This window comes from Otolemur garnettii, unplaced genomic scaffold, assembly GCF_000181295.1.
Source record: "Otolemur garnettii isolate 467f Iridium unplaced genomic scaffold, OtoGar3 scaffold00096, whole genome shotgun sequence".
Taxonomy (NCBI): domain Eukaryota; kingdom Metazoa; phylum Chordata; class Mammalia; order Primates; family Galagidae; genus Otolemur; species Otolemur garnettii.
Genome location: NW_003852491.1, coordinates 4,926,387 through 4,938,480, shown reverse-complemented (window position 1 = coordinate 4,938,480; position 12,094 = coordinate 4,926,387). Strand labels below are relative to the sequence as shown.

Genomic DNA, 12,094 nt, shown 5'->3' with positions numbered 1-12,094 from the left:
CAGAGACTAATATCACATGTTCTCACTTACATGTGGGGGCTAAAATAGTACCATGGGAGCAGAGAGTAGGATAGTGACCAGAGGCTGGGAAGGGTGTATGTGCTTGGATGAAGGGATGAAGAGAGGTTCCTTGATGGCTTTAAATAAAGGGGTGATGTGATTAGTATTTTTATCTTTTTACAGTTTTTTCTTTTTGGCCGAGGCTGGGTGTGAACCCACCACCTCTGGTATATGGGGCCGGTGCCCTACTCCTTGAGCCACAGGCACCGCCCAGTATTTTTTACCTTTTCAGAAGATTTCCTCTGGCTGCTGGCTGGAAGACACACTGTAGATGAGAAAGAGTGGGAGTAGTGAGGCTAATTAGGAGGCTACTACTGGGAATTTGGAAGCAGTAATGGTGATTCATAACCTAGAATCCTACTTACCTTTCCAGTGTCTTCTCTGGAAAGGTAAGTTTGAAGCTTTGTTCACTCTGCTTCTGTAACATTTTTCTTCTTTCGTTTAGTCTATTAAGCCAAGTTTCTTTATGCCTCTGGACTTTTGCGCCTGGCATCTCTTTATCTTGAACCAGCTTTGCCTGAAACTCCCCCATCACCCCCTGCCTGATCCTTGTTTCCTTGACCAGCTCCTGGTTGCACCTCAGGTCTTGGCTTGCTGACATCTTCTTGGGGAGATCTCACCTGATTTCCCAGATTACTTTTAAGTGTGTTTCCTTAGCACCTTGAGGTTCTTCATAGTACCTATCCAGTTGACATTAATTGTTCAATAACTAATTAATTCTTTTTTTCTTTTTTGAGACAGAGTCTCACTTTGTCACCCTCAGTAGAGTGATGTGGCTTCATAGCTCACAGCAACCTCAAACTCTTGGGCTCAAGCGATTCTCTTGTCTCAGCCTTCCAAGTAGCTGAAACTATAGGTGCCTGCCACTATGCCCAGCTATTTTTAGAGAAGAGGTCTCACTCTGGCCCAGGCTTGTCTAGAACCTGTGAGCTCAGGCACCCCACCCACTTTGGCTTCCCAGAGTGGCTAGGATTACAGGTGTGAGTCACTGTGCCCAGCCTTATTCTTATTAATTATTGGGAGTAATTATTTATTCAGTCTCTCTCTTGATGGTCTGTAAACTCCACAAAGATAGACAGTATATTTCTTGAAAAAAAGAAAAGAAGTACCACGCCAGAGAACTTAAAGGATAAAACAATGGCCAAGGATCCTCGCTTTTCATGCATCCATCCTTCCATCCATTCTCCTACCCTACTATTGCCCCATCCATCCTTCCATCCACTCTGATCAGGATGTCATTTAAGACAAAAAATACTCTCAAGAATTGCTATATATCAGGCTCTTGGTTAGTACCAAGCTCCCATGCACTCACTGATTCTGCCATTCTTTTACAATTTACTAGGAGATACACTTATTAGTCATCACAACACCTAGGACAAGTGGGCAAATATCTGCATACTATCTGAAGAATTCTATAGTGTCAAAAATGTGAGCGTAACATTTGTTTTCAATCAGGAGGTAGAGGGCAGGATGGGACACAAAGATAAACGGGTTGCTAGGAGAACCTACGGGGCTTAATTGAGAAGCAGCTGCGGCAGAGGGCAGGCAGCCTGAAGCACATCAAAGCCGGTGATGGGGGGCTTCTGGGAGCTCTCACCGTGTGTTGCAGCAGGAAGCCAGGGGCCAGGCTGGGGCAGCAGCCTTGATCTTACCTGTGGCAATGTGCTGGCTTCAGTCACCACGTTAGCCCCAGCTTCTTTACAACATTTCTGCTTTCGTTTTCTTACAGGGACTTAAATCCCAGGATTTTGGCTGAAGCCCTGATCTTCTCTGTTCACCCCATTCCCTATACCCCTAAACGCCTTGCAGGGGCACTGCACCCATTAGAGCAACTCCCAAGTCTCTAACAGAGCTGTGAGAGCCTGCTCACCCGAGCTGCAGCATTGCCTTCGGGTGCCCTTAACTGTCCACCCACACACCACCCACCCTGCCACCCTTCCACGAGGACACCCGGGATTGAGCTTGACTCTAGCCCTACCCCTTGTCCCATCTTGCTCTTTCAGGTGTTGGACATGTTCCCCACATTTCTTACTTCTTTGAATAATCTTGACCTTATGAAGGCGTTCAGAGGATTAAGTGAATTAACATATATAAAGGGCTTCTGGCAGGGACTGGCAGGCGGTGGGTGTTGTTAGTGCTGCTGTCCTCATAGACCTTCCAAGACAGCGTCCTGGAAAATAAAGAGCACTTGACTCACAGTCATAAGACCTTGTTCTTTATAGGTGAAGAGACTCATTTAAGTGTGATTTGAAGTAAACCCCTGATAGCTGTGGATCTCAGTTTCCTATCCAAAGGCATCTCAAAGGCCCCCTTTCACTGGAACTTGCCTTATTTTCTACAGGCTTGATTCCCCCAAGACTGGAATGCTATATTAATTCATTAATAACCTGTATATCATTAAGTAATTATAAGATAATGATGAAATTGATTGAAACAAAAAAATTTCTTCTGACTCACAAAATAACGTCCCTAGGGCTACCCTTCTGTTTCCTTCTGGGCTTGCCTTTTCTTTACGTTTACCTTCTGCTGAGGCAGTCTCTCCCCAGGGGCCTGGAGCACCCCGGTGCTCAATACGCCAGTCTCGCAACTACAGTTGAAGGACAGTGCCTTTTTTCCAATCATCTATCAAAAATCCCATAATTCACAGTTCCGGGACTGAATCGAGTCATGCACCCATCCCTGAACCAATCAGTGTGACGCAGGTGGGGGATGGTGAGTGTTGCCTATGAATGCCTGAAGTTGATGGGACTGGGAGGTGAAAGGATAGGTCCCCAAGGCCAAAGTGGAGTGTTGTACCAGAAGGAGAGATGGCTGCAGGGTGGGCAGATCCGACAGATGTCCACTAAAATGGCACATGTGTGAAGCCTGCCACAACCCCGCCCTGGTCTGCCTCTCTGGAAACTTCCCTCTTCCCATTCTTTGAATGCAATATTCTTTTTCTCAGTTTCCCTTCTTTTCCCAGAACACTTCCTTAACCTTCATCTGCTTCCTGAACAATTCCTCACCCTCAAGAATTGCAAGGAACTGCTCTTTATCACCGTAGGAAAAGTTCATTGTTCCTTGCTCTGTATTCCCATAATGCTGTGCTTTGATCTTCAGCTCAGAGCCTGTGATGATGTAATGCAACTGCTTATTCCTTGCCTGTCTTCTTCACCAAGTTGTGAGTCCCAGGGGGCGGTGACTGCCAGATTTATCTTTGGAGCTCTAGTGCCTGCAGGAGTCATGGTGCATAGTAGGCACTTAATAAATGTTTCTTGCATTAAAAGGGTTCAATCAAGCTGCAATTTATCTAAGCCTTGCCAGCGTCCCCAGTTGCACATCATTTCCCCATGTCCTAGAGGATGCCGGGAAGATCAATGTGACAATTTTACAAAGGCCTAGGAGAGGAGGGCAGCCGGTGAATACAAGGTTTTGTTATTACTGGTGTATTGTTTATTAAGAGACCCTGGCACATAGCGTCTGCCAGGGGCTGGACAAAAGAATTGGAAAGTTGTGACCGGAATGCCAAAGTGGAAAAAAGTTTGGTTGGCAAATGCTGAAAACATCAGCTCAACACAGCCCACAATTTACATTGGATTAGCAGGTGAAAGATTAGGTGACCATTGCAACAATTCCTTCTTGGCGTATGAACATCTCATTTATAAAAATATTGATTCCACTTCTTTGGACATAATTGATTAATTATATTTTGGGAGAGAAAAATCGTTTCCAGGTCTCTGCAGGGTTTGGCTCGCCTCATCTCACAATGTCTTGTTCTCCTGACTGCTGATAACCTTATTTTTCAAGACCACAACTCCTCCTCCTCGGGAAGTGGGAGGCCCCAGTTTATAGGAAAATGGAAAGATCCTGTCTCTGAGAACTTCTTAGGTAGATTATAAAAAGAAATTGCCTAAACATGGAATATCAGAATCATAGTCTTAGATAGGGAGAGCATTTTAGAAATTAACTCAGAGGGCCTTGACTTTCAATAAGCCATCAATTGTGGTATTTTAGGGAAGGGTGGCCAGGAAAGTGGAAAATCCAAATCACATGAAAATTAAAATTCTACTTTCCCTGCCATTAAAAGCCCATAACATGTTCTGTAGGGAAAATTAGAATAATAAAGAGCAAAGAGGAAAATAAAAATGATTGGTATTATCCTATCACATTGAGAAAATCACTATCACTATCTTGAAGTATGTATTTTCAATGTTTTTGACAGTATTAGAATCATTCAGTACATATTTCTTTGTAGACTGTTCTTTTACTTATTATGAACCATGGTGGCAATTTCTCTTTGCTACTGCCTTTTATGTGTATAATGTGATTTTTAATGAATGGATAGTATGTTGTCATATATTTGTATAATACTGTCTTTAACTATTTTCTCATTGTTGGATATTTAGGGGTCTCTTGTTTTTGCTATTAAAAACATAATACAGGGGCGGTGCCTGTGGCTCAGTGGGTAGGGCGACAGCCCCATATACTGAGGGTGGCTGGTTTGAACCCGGCCTAGCCAAACTGCAACAAGAAAAATAGCCGGGTGTTATGGTGGGTGCCTGTAGTCCCAGCTACTCTAGAGGCTAAGGCAAGAGAATTACCTAAGCCTAAGAGCTGGAGGTTGCTGTGAGCTGTGATGCCATAGCACTCTACCCAGGGTGACAGGGTGAGACTCTGTCTCAAAAAGAAAAAAAAAATTGGCTCTGTGCCTGTAGCTCAAGTGGCTAAGGTGCCAGCCACATACACCAGAGCTGGTGGGTTCGAATCCAGCCTGGGCCTGCCAGACAACAATGACAACTACAACCAAAAAATGGCCGGGCCTTGTGACGGGTGCCTGTAGTCCCAGCTACTTGGGAGGTTGAGGTAAGAGAATCGTTTGAACCCAAGAGTTGGAGGTTGCAGTGGGCTATGATGCCAGGGCACTCTACCCAGGGCAATAGCTTGAGGCTCTGTCTCAAAAAAAAAAATAATAAGACAGTCAACCTCATGATATATAAAGCTTTGCATGTATCTACTGTAGGCTGTATTTCCTACAGGAGAACTTGATGAAATAAAGGCTATTCGTATTTTCAGGATTTTGATAGGTGTTTAAAACTGTGTTCTAGAAAATTGCATCAATTTATACTTCTGCTAGTACTGATTTTCTTGCACCCTTGCCAAGGCATGGTATTAGCATCATTTGGGGGGAAAAAAGTTGATAGTTAAACAAAAGCATCTCATTACTTTTCTTTGCTTCTTTTTATAAACAGCTTTATTGAAATATAATTCATCCATTTAACATGTGTGATTTAATATGCTTAGTATCACCAGCACTGTGACCTAATTTTAGAACATTTTTCATCTCCCTGAGAGCAAATATATACCCACTACAGTCACTCCTCATCTCTTCTCCTCCTTGTAAGACCATCACTAATTCACCTTCTGTAACTCTATTGTTCTATTTTGAATATTTTGCATAAATTCCATTATGTATATATCCTGGAATCATATGTTATGTGGTCTTTTATTTGTTCTTCACTCAAGGTTTATCCATGTTGTAGCATATATCAATACTTTATTCCTTTTTATGACTGAATAATATTCCATTGTAGATACATTTTGTTTATCCATTTATCTGTTGATAGACATTTGAGTTGGCTCCACCTTTTGGCTATTGTGAATAATCCACTATGAACATTCCTCTACTAGTTTTTCTGTGCCTTTCCTCTTTTATTTCTCTTGGGTATATTCCTACCAGTGGAATCACTGAATCATATAGTAACTCTATATACTTAACTTTTTGAAGGGCTGCTAAACTTTTGTCCAAAGCCACCATATCCTTCTGTAGTCTCATCAACAATAAATGAGCATTCTTATTTCTCCACATCCTTACCGACACTTGTGGTCTTTCTTTCTTTTTCATGGTTGGTATAGTCATTCTAGCAGGCGGGAAGTGGTATCTCATTGTGGTTTTGATTTGTATTTCCCTGACGGCTCATGGTGTTGAACACCTTTTCACATGCTTGTTTGCTATTTGTATACCTTCTTTGGAGAATGTCTGTTCCGATCCTTTGCCCATATTAAAATGGGTTATTTGGTGGCGCCTGTGGCTCATTGGGTAGGGTGCCGGTCACATGGACCCAGGCTGGCTGGTTTGAAACCAGCCCAGGCCAGCTAAGCAACAATGACAATTGCAACAAAAAAATAGCTGTGCACTGTGGCAGGCACCAGCTACTTGGAAGGCTGAGGCAAGAGAATCGCTTAAGCCCAAGAGTTTGAGGTTTCTGTGAGCTGTGATGCCACAGCACTCTACTGAGGGTGACATAGTGAAACTCTGTCTCCTCCCCCCAAAAAAGGTTATTTATCTTTTTATTTTTGAGTTTGAGTTCATTATATGTTTTAGATAGACGTTCCTTATCAACATGTGATATGTAAATATCTTTTGTCAAATTGTGAATTGTCCTTTTATGTTCTTGGTATTTTTTGCAGTTTTTAATTTTGATAAAGTCCAATTTATCTGTATTTTTCCTTTTTTATATTGTGCTTTTAGGATTACAGTTAAGAAACCATTGCCTCACAAAGAGTCAGGAAGATCTATTTTATGTTTCCTTCTAATAGTTTGATATATTTAGCTCTTATACTTAGGTCTATTGCATTTAAAAAATTAATACTCAGATTACATATTCACATTTTTTCTGTTGTGAATTTTATGCTTATCTGACTTGTTCATTTCCCCATTAGGTTGGTTTTTATGCTTATTGATTTTTGTGAGTAATTTATGTATTGTGTGTTAGTGCTTTGTTTTATTTGCTGTAATTTAACATTCTGGTTTGTATTTTGCCTTGTAACTTAAAAACTCTTTTTTAAAACCAATTATTGAGTAAAGGGACCCCAGAGTCTTGAATATAGGGATAAAAGGGACGATTTTCTTCTTGGGATGCATCTATAATTGGGTTTATGACTGGATCACAGAATTGTATCCCTTCTATAATTTCTTGGTAAATGGGTAATCTTGGAAGCACTTCATGAAGAATAGAAACTCAGAGTTGTGGTTAGAAATGCAGACTTTGGCATCAGCTGTTCTGTGGTTTAAATCCTGATTCTGATATTTACTGGCTGAGTAATCTTGAATTAAGTGCTTGATTTCTTTCAATTTATCTTCCTCATGTATAAATTTGGGATGATAATCCCTGTGTCATAAAGTTATTGTAAAGAGTCACTGAGGGAGGGCTTGTGTCACCAGCAATGTGACTGATCAGAAACCAAAAAGTATTCCCATTAGAAGCATCTAGAAGTGCTGGAAATAGTGTGGTTATAATTTTAAATGCTTAAATGAGCTTGTAGAAAAGAAAAGGGGGATAGAGATGCTTAATTGCCTGAAAACTAGGAGAACAGACATGTAAACAGGCAGGATGCCCATCTAGTGTGTTTGTGTGTGTGTTTCAGAATATGAGGAGGTGAGTTGTAGTATGCACTGAGTATAGAGACAGGGTCTTTAGACACACAACATGAGATGCTGAACTGAGCCTCCACTCACAAAACACAGGACCCCTAAAATGTTTCATCTTTTGAGAAATGGTAGACCAGGAAAAAAAATCCACCCCTTACTCAAGGATAAGATAGGAAGTTTGTCTACTTCTGCTCAATCTCTGGGTAGAAAAAGACCTTGTATGACTTCAAAATACAGGCTTCATGTTCCTCACATATATCTCATACTGAGATTTATATTGAGGAGCCTTAAGATGAGAAAATAAAATATCAGTGTCAGATTTTTCTTACATGGAAATTTTACCGAGTAAAAATGAAGAGGAAATATTCCTCACTCATCTCGTGAGGCAGAACACTGACACCTCAAGCTAATAAGAAGAGTATAAGATAGTAAAATTTCAGGCCAATCTCATTTATCAACATAGATTGAAAAAAAAGTTGTTACAAAAAAAGAACCCAGCAATACATTAAATGGATAACACATGATGTCCAGGCTGGGTTTATTTTAGGGATGTCAATTTGTATCACAGTAGTAAATCGATTAATTTAATTCACCCCATTACAGCTTAAAGGAGAAATAGCTTGTAACAATTTGAATATGTGTACAAAAATTTGATAAAATTTCTCAGCAAGAGAAGAATAGAAGGGAATTTCCCTTAGACATACAAAAAATACTCTCAGAAATGTCAAATTTAATACAAATTTGAGGAAAACGTCCCTTTTGAGATCCAGAACAAGAAAATAATATCTACTGTCACTACTTTTATTCAGCATTATCTTGGCAGTCTTAGCCAGCACAGTAACATAAGAAAATAAATAAAAGCTATAAAGTTCATAAAGAAAGATGGAGACTTTACCTCCGGCATGTTTCCATGGATGGAGCTGGAAAATATTCTTCTTAGCAAAGTATCCCAAGAATGGAAGAAAAAGTATCCAATGTACTCAGCCCAACCATGAAACTAATTTATAGCTTTCATAGGAAAACTATAACCCAATTTTAGCCCAAGAATATGGGGAAAGGGGAGAGGGAGGGGAGGGGAGAGGATAGGTATAGGGAGGGTGATTGGTGGGATCATGCCTATGGTTCATCCTATAATGGTACATGTGAATCTTTCTAAATGTAGAATATAAATGTCTTAACACAATAACTAAGAAAATGACATGAAGGCTATGTTAACCAGTTGGATGAAAGTATTTCAAATTGTATATAGAAACAGCACTCTGTACCCCATGATAGTATTAATTTACACAGCTATGATTTAATAATAAAAAAAGCTATAAAGTTAGAGAAGAAGAAAACCAGGAAGATTCTTCGATGATACAATATTTACATAGAAAAATCTCAAAAAAGCTTATAGATAAATTATTAGAATTAATAAAAGAGAATTTAACACACTTCTTACAATTTAATGCATAAAAATAAATTGCCTTGTAATAACCAGCCTGCAATGGGTACAAAGTATAATAAAATATATACTGCTTATAATACTATATTTAAAGAAATCTAAATCTAAAGATTTGTAAGATCTTTAAGGAGAAAATTATAAAACATTATTGATAGAAGTTAAAGGAGACATAAAGGGATATTTTATGTGTGTGGATAAGACTACTCAATCTTATGTAGGATAAAGGTGTCAGTTCTTTCCAAGTTGATCTAAAGAGTCATGCTAGTCACATTAAGATTCCAACAGATATTTTTCTTTGTAGAGTTTGATGCTAATATGCTACTAAATTTTATGGAAGAATAAAGGACTAAGAATTCATAAGACATTCGTAAAGAAGAAAAATAAGGGGAAACTTATCTTACCTCATATTAAAACTAATATAAAGATATATTAGTTAAAATTATAATTAATCATGCTAATCAAGATAATGTGACATAGAGATGGACTAGTTGTATCCCTACCTCACACCAACCTCGAAATTAATGACAGGTGGATTAAGTTACAGGTGTCTAAATGTGAAAGGCAAACAAAATTGTTTAGAAGACAATATTGGAGGACTTACTTGTCACTTTGAATCAGTTAACACTATTTTTCAAACAACACATGAAAAACAAAAATCATAAAGGGAAGGATTAATAAATCGGATGACATAAAAATAATCTGAGAAAAACAACAAACAAAAAGAGAGTTAAAATGGAAGCCATACTGTGAGGATCATGCAACTGAAAAATGGACAAATAACTTGTAAAGGTATTCACAGAAGTGGAAATATATCTGTCATCCACCACATGAAAAGATGGTCCACCAGTCAATAGTCTGAGACATAAAAATTAAAACAACCTGGAGATATCACATTACCTAATTGACTGAAAAGAAAACTATGTCAATTGTTGGTGAGTCTAAGGCATGATGGCAAATCTTATCCATTTCCGATGGGAGGGTGAATTTGTAGCCACTTTGGAAAGTAATTTGGCCTTTTCTGGTAAAAGTGAAGATAATTATAGCCAGGAAATTCACCAGGGCTCTAGATATTTATCCTGGGTAAATGCTTGCTCATGTGCAGCATGAGATACAAACAGGAAGGCACATAGCAATATACTTTTTAATAGCAGAAGGAAGGGGAATACTTATCAGCTTTGGAAGGGAAAAATTACATTTTGGTACCTACAGTGGGATTCTTACAGAGCAGTGAAAATAAGCTGCAGCTACATGCACCCACAAGGACACATCTCAAAAACACAATGAATTGAATGAAAAAATAAAATTGTCGGTGAATAATACGCTATGATTCTATTTATTTAAAGTTCAAAACCTAAGGGAAATTAAACAATATGTTGTTTATGGATATAAACATGGTGCAGTTATAAAGAGAAACAATGGAGGGATAAGTATAAATGATGGGCAGGCAGAGGCTGAATCTGAGGGAGAACTGCCAGCCTGAGATCAGGGAGAGACCTAAGAACAACTCAAAGGTGCTTGTGAAGTTTTATTTCTTACACTGGATATTGGGGACACAGATGTTTGTGGCATTGCTTCCTGTCTTACCCATATGTTATAAATACTCATCTGGATCTATTTAATATTATATCACAGTGATCAAGAAACTTTTTATGTAAAGAACCAGATAACAAATATTTTAGGGCTTTGTCAGCCATAAAGTCTTTGTCACAATTGCTAAACTCTGCTGTTGCAGACCAAAAGCAGACATAGGTGATACGTAAATGAATGAATGTGGCTGTGTTCCAATAAAACGTTGGTGGTGGGGTTTGGTCATTAGAAAATAGTTTGCGTTCTGCTTCCGGGTTGGAACAACAGCGGTGGCAAATTCTAGCCCTGTCAACCCTGTACTGTTCTTTGATGTCAGCGTTGGTGGCCGGGAAGTTGGCCGCATGAAGATCGAGCTCTTTGCAGACGTTGTGCCTAAAACAGCAGAGAACTTTAGGCAATTCTGCACTGGAGAATTCAGAAAAGATGGGGTTCCAATAGGATACAAAGGGAGCACCTTCCACAGGGTTATAAAGGATTTCATGATTCAGGGTGGTGATTTTGTTAATGGAGATGGTATTGGAGTTGCCAGTATTTACCGGGGGCCATTTGCAGATGAAAAATTTAAACTTAGGCACTCTGCTCCAGGCCTGCTTTCCATGGCAAACAATGGTCCCAGTACAAATGGCTGTCGATTCTTTATCACCTGCTCTAAGTGCGATTGGCTGGATGGAAAGCATGTAGTGTTTGGAAAAATCATTGATGGACTTCTAGTGATGGGAAAGATTGAGAATGTTCCCACAGGCCCCAACAATAAGCCCAAGCTGCCTGTGGTGATCTCACAGCGTGGGGAAATGTAGTCCCAACCAATAATGAACCAGGCCTTCCATGGCTATGGGTGATGTTCTTGAGTAAGAGAATGTGGACTGCCCTCTGTGTTTCCCTGCCTCTGCTGCCCATTTGATAAAGAGACCCTGGAAGTAGCACAGATTCAGAACCTAAGATCGTGTTTAAGTTTTCAACTGTAAATAAAGTTTTTTATGATTTAAAAAAAAAAAGAAAATAGTTTGCTGACCCTATTTTTATAAAATCATTACAAATGAAAAATATACACCCGCAAATACTAATCAAAATAAATCTTATGCATCTATATAAATAAAAACCAAAATATTTATAAAGAAATATATTATTAATGGAAAAAGGGTTGTTATGTAATGGTAATAGGAATAATCTGTCAGAAATATGTAACACTTCTGGACTTATATAGTTTATAAAGATAAATTAAAAATAAAAAAGTAGGTTGACAAAATTATAATGATAAGTATACAAAACCACAATCAGAATGGGTGAGTTTAATGCATCTCTCTTAGTACTTGACAGGTGAAACAGACAAAAAATGACAAGACTGTAGAAAATATGGGTAACAAAACTAGTAAGTTTTGAATTAATGAACATATATAGAATTTTGCAAGTAATATTTAAAATTCATGTAATGTTTAGGAAGAAATGACTATGTCTAACCACATAGTAAATCTAAACTATCAGTAAATACCACACTCTTTAAACACAATGCCATAAAACTATAAACCAAGAAAACGGATACATATTTTAGAATTTAATAACACATGTGTAGATAATCTATGTACCAAAGGAAAAAA

General features: G+C 38.8%; 1 pseudogene across 1 annotated transcript; it reads left to right on the top strand.

The window, feature by feature from the left end:
* Positions 1-10,747: 10,747 nt before the first annotated feature.
* LOC100955465 lies at positions 10,748-11,483 on the top strand (annotated as a pseudogene). Its single transcript, XR_001161527.2, has one exon. The product of XR_001161527.2 is annotated as a peptidyl-prolyl cis-trans isomerase H pseudogene (transcript).
* The last annotated feature ends 611 nt before the right edge of the window (positions 11,484-12,094 follow it).